This window comes from Gadus morhua, chromosome 20, assembly GCF_902167405.1.
Source record: "Gadus morhua chromosome 20, gadMor3.0, whole genome shotgun sequence".
NCBI classification, from domain to species: Eukaryota; Metazoa; Chordata; class Actinopteri; order Gadiformes; family Gadidae; genus Gadus; species Gadus morhua.
In genome coordinates this window covers 6,019,409-6,024,408 of record NC_044067.1, presented here as the reverse complement: position 1 = coordinate 6,024,408, position 5,000 = coordinate 6,019,409, and the positions used below count along the sequence as shown (strand labels likewise).

General features: G+C 49.9%; 1 long non-coding RNA gene across 4 annotated transcripts in view; it reads right to left on the bottom strand.

Annotated features, from left to right (window-relative positions):
* The window catches only part of LOC115533393 (uncharacterized), a 65,830-nt gene that overhangs the window by 13,335 nt on the left and 47,495 nt on the right, over nt 1–5,000 (bottom strand). For all 4 annotated transcript variants that reach the window (XR_003974186.1, XR_003974187.1, XR_003974184.1 and 1 more), the window contains one exon: nt 936–1,188. This is a non-coding gene — a long non-coding RNA (uncharacterized LOC115533393). The remainder of the gene's footprint in view (nt 1–935; nt 1,189–5,000) is intronic.

Below are 5,000 nucleotides of genomic sequence, written 5' to 3'. Positions count from 1 at the left end.
TGTGCCTCTGTTATCTGCCGCCCCCGGAACGAAAGTGCTGTTGTTTTGTGTGCTTTGAGGGAACAACTTGTTCCAGCACAAAGATATACACAAATGATATCCGCCCTGTGCACACGCATACTGTGTCTGTGTGTATGTTTGTGTGTGTGTGTGTGTGTGTGTGTGTGTGTGTGTGTGTGTGTGTGTGTGTGTGTGTGTGTGTGTGTGTGTGTGTGTGTGTGTGTGTGTGTGTGTGTGTGTGTGTGTGTGTGTGTGTTTGTTCTGGGCCAGTATGTGTGTGTGTGTGTGTGTGTGTCTGTGCCAGTATGTGTGTGTGTGTGTGTGTGTGTGTGTGTGTGTGTGTGTGTGTGTGTGTGTGTGTGTGTGTGTGTGTGTGTGTGTGTGTGTGTGCCAGTGTGCCAGTATGTGTGTGTGTATGTGTGTGTGTGCATACCTGTGTTCACGTGTGTGTGTGTGTGTGTGTGTGTGTGTGTGTGTGTGTGTGTGTGTGTGTGTGTGTGTGTGTGTGTGTATGTGTGTGTGTGTGTGTGTGTGCCAGTGTGCCAGTATGTGTGTGTGTATGTGTGTGTGTGCATACCTGTGTTCCCGTGTGAGTGTGTGTGTGTGTGTGTGTGTGTGTGTGTGTGTGTGTGTGTGTGTGCGCTCATGCATGCATGTATGGCCATGATCCACTGAAGTTAACCATTGCCATTAACAATCACCATCACCATAACAATAACAATAACCTTCAAAGCCACACAAAGTCAGTCCGACCCATTTCATTAACTTTAATAGCTGACGAGAAAAGATTTTAAGTCCTTGTGGAAATTAATATTCATCCATTCATAGGAAAGCAGGCTTCAGCGAAGGTAAATGAACGTGCTTCCCAGTCAAATGAATGATTAGCCGCAATGTGCTAATCCCTTGCTTCCAATACGCAGAACACACACACTGACCTTGGATGGACACCTTTGGGTGTTCCTTCCTGCTGCACTCCGGCCGGGCTAAGGGGTGCGTGGTGGGGGGCGGTGCCTGGCTCGGGACCGGCCCTTGGGTCTGGGCGAACGCCGCCGGGAGGAGGGGGAGGAGGAGGAGGAGGAGGAGGTAGAGGAGCCTGGCCGCAGATGAGGGGGCAGGGGATGGCCAGGGCGTTGTCATGGTGACGACCTCTCCTCTCGCCGACTGCAAAGGCGGGCCTCTGGGATACTGCTGTGTGTGTGGGGAAGAGATGGGATAAGATCAACGGAGCAATACAACAAATATGATATGAGTTATGAGATGTGTGTGACAGAGGTCAGACGGACAGAGGGACAGACGTTGTAATGAGTGCAATGCAACCCCCTGCATCACTTTTGGGTTTTGTCCAGACATCTGACTGCAAAGTGGACAGCTATATTGTGCAAAATAATAGATGCAATGCAATACTTTGGCTCGCATTCCTGAGATGGTTCTCTGGGAGCTGTGTGTTCCCGGGACGGCAGCACAAAATTGGGCACGGCAAGAATCCAAAGTAATTGGGGGGCATATTATTCTGGCAAGGCGATGATTACTTGCCAGGTGAAAGAGAACACAAGATTTATCCGATGATTGGTGCAGAGAGAGAGGAGGCGGGGAAGAGAAAGAACTAAACATAAGTTTGTTGAATTGAAAAGAGAGCAAAAGAAAGCGAGAGAGGGAGGGAGAGAGAGAGAGAGAGAGAGAGAGAGAGAGAGAGAGAGAGAGAGAGAGAGAGAGAGAGAGAGAGAGAGAGAGAGAGAGAGTGAGAAATGAGGCAAGATGAAAAGGGGCCAGACAGACAAAGGGAGAAGCCACTGTGGAGGGACATATTGTGTGCCACGGCAATCACCCATCTCAAAAGAAAAGGAGAGAAAAAAGTACAATCCCACGACCCCCCTCGGATAACCATTTCAAAAGTGCAATTAAAACTACTGGAGTTAATTTAATGGCTGATTAATATTGGAAAATGGATCGCAATAGAGGTTTGTTCAACGGGGCAGAAGTTTTCACAAGCCAATGAGGCGGAAAGCCATCGTCTTCAATATCCGGATCTTTGGTTCATTGGGATGAACTTTTGCTCGGAAATGTCTGCACAGCGATTTGCTCAGAACTTTGTGTCTGATTTGCTCAGAACCTTGCAGATTAAAATCGTGTTTTACCTTCAGGTGCCGGTGCATGTTTATGAAAAACATATACTGTTGCATGTTTATAAGACGCATGTATTGTTGTATGTTGTACACTGACACATAGGTACCATCTGGTTCTGCCGAAACCCCCTCGAGCAAACAGGTACACTGGCAAATATGCTTTATGAATAAATGGAACACAATCTGCTGCTGAAGTAGCATGTGAATCTCCGGAGACCAGACGGAATCCACATTTCATCATCTCCCAGTCCACATTAACACTAGCTTAGTGAGCTACAATACCATCAAAGCACAGAAAATCCCTTGCCCATGTTCACCCCTGTGTCCCGGGGGGTCTAGCCACCCACGTACTACGTTCTTCCCTCCGCCCCCACTTCCTAATGCATCGATCAATAACAAATGAATAGCTTGGTTGGCTTGCAAATCAACCATATTGCCTCTGAATCAATGATGCCCTCCATCAATACAGCCGTTAACTGATCGGATGGCTGTGTTCTATATTACGGTGTGTTTGCAGTCATGTTGCCGCACAGCCAGCAATCCCCGCCCCCCAGGGCTACTGCCAATACACACACAGTTGTTAGAACAGGAGGAAGCGTTTAACAAGGTCTTCAAACAGGCGTGAATGGAGGGCCTACTTGGGGTAAAGCCCGTGTCTCCGTGCTCAGTGCGAGTGATATACTGAACTACGCGCCGCGAGCACACTTTGGCTTTACGGCGTGACATTTCACTGGTCATTAGGCTATGATACAGCTGGTAAACGGAGGACGCGATCCCTTTGATTCGCTAATCAACAGCGCCGGGTGTGTGCGTCGGAGCGCTCGTCCACTGGCTTTTTACGAGATGGTTTTTTTACGAGCGGCTGCGGATTTGTCCCAAACGCGCGGCTTCCGACACCGAGAGTTAAAGTCTGTCCGCTCAGCGAGGTCATCTCATGGAATATCCGACATTTGATAGCGGATAAGAATCAGCTTTGAGCGGGTTCTTTTTAGGCCGACGGATACCGCATCCGCATCAGAGTCGGACAGCCCCTGCTCAACACAGCTGCCAAGCGCCGACTGCTGAGGGGCCAAGGGGCCACGCTGCAAAACCCTTTATGGCTCCATATAGCGGCACTATTGGACAGCTCCTGAGCAGAAGCCCAGGGAAGGACGTACCCTCGTACTGCACTTTAGCCTTGAAAGCCTGTCTAGATATGCAAGCCTGGAGAAAGACAGCTGCTGCGAAGTGTGTACAGCACAAGTGTTTGTGTGCGTCTGTGTGTGTGTGCGTGTTTGTGTGCGTGTTTGTGTGCATGCATATGTGTGCGTGAGTGTGTGTGTGTATGTGTGTGTGTGTGTGTGTGTGTGCATCTATGCGCGTGTATGTGTTTGTGTGTGTGTGTGCAGGTGTGTGTGTGTGTGTGTGTGAGTGTAGGTGTGCAGGAGAAATCAAAAGAGACTGTGGGCGCGAGCAGAAAGACAGGCAGCAATACAAGCCAACAGATGAGGTTTTATTATATCTGCAGACACACACAGTAAAACATCAACATCATTGGAATTTTAACTAGATATAATAAGGGGAACACAAAGTTCAGGCAGGGCAACTCCAGATAATCTGGCTGTCTGATTTGATAGACTCCTTAATGCAAAGTCATTGCAAAAGTAAAGTGAGGCATCGGCCTATAAAGGTATAAAGGGCGGAAAGTTAAAGTCGTTCTACGGCTCTGAATGGAGCGCTTGGTTTTTTCAATGTCCCGCAATGGGACTCTGGCCAGAACCGATTGCTGCAGTTGCATGTCAGATGTGCCCATCACATTACTGTCAATGATCCCACTGCTGCTGCTGCTGCTCGATCCATTAGCAATGACTTGTCGATGGTAGTCTGCAGCACCAGTTCCTGCCTCATCCAGAGTACCAGGCCGCAGTGTGTCGCTGCCTGGATCAGCGTCGCTCATTCCTCTCAACAACGGCTGGAGGAGAACCGCCGATGCTCCCTATTGGTTCACGACAGGGACACAACTGGCAATACCCCGGTACCGACGGGGAGTTTGTCATTTTATCAAAGAAAGCGAAAGTCGATGTCTGCACGCACTTGTGCATGCATGAGTGAGTGTGTGTGTGTTAGTGTGTCTGTGTGTGTTTGTGTGTGTGTTTTTATGTGTGTGTTGCTGCCAGCTCCTTCAGCAAAAACAACTCCAAATGAAGGCCTATGAGGGAGCCCATCTGAGCTCCACCCCGGCTGTGAGCTGGATTAACGGCTCAGTCCGTCAACAAGAACCAGGACAATCCATAACACTGGGGACAATGTCTCTCTCTCTCTCTCTCTCCCCCTCTCTCTCTCTCTCTCTCCCCTCTCTCTCTCTCTCTCTCTCTCTCTCTCTCTCTCTCTCTCTCTCTCTCCTCTCTCTCTCTCGTCTCTCTCTCGCTCTCTCTCTCTCTCTCTCTCTCTCTCCTCTCTCTCTCTCCTCTCTCTCTCTCTCTCTCTCTCTCTCTCTCTCTCTCTCTCTCTCTCTCTCTCTCTCTCTCTCTCCCTCCCACCCTCCCTCTCCCGCACACACACACACACACAGACAGAATGCAAATGCGATGAGGGGATGTGGCGGAGATTGCAACCTGAGCCGGTGAGTCCGTCGCCCGCCCGTCCGTGGGCTGACAGAGAGTCAATTAGGGGAGGAACTAGGCGTGGAGACGGGACCCCCCCGGGGATTAGATAAAAACATCCTCAGACACATCCGGCCGTCAGCCGCCTCATCAGACAGTAAGGAGACAGAGATTTACTGCCCATACACACCGTGTCACTAGCGCTTAGGGCTTTGACACGCTGACTGGAGTCTACGGGAAGCAGTACCGCCACCTCGGGTGAATTGACTGTAATGTTTACAGACAAGAGGCAAAC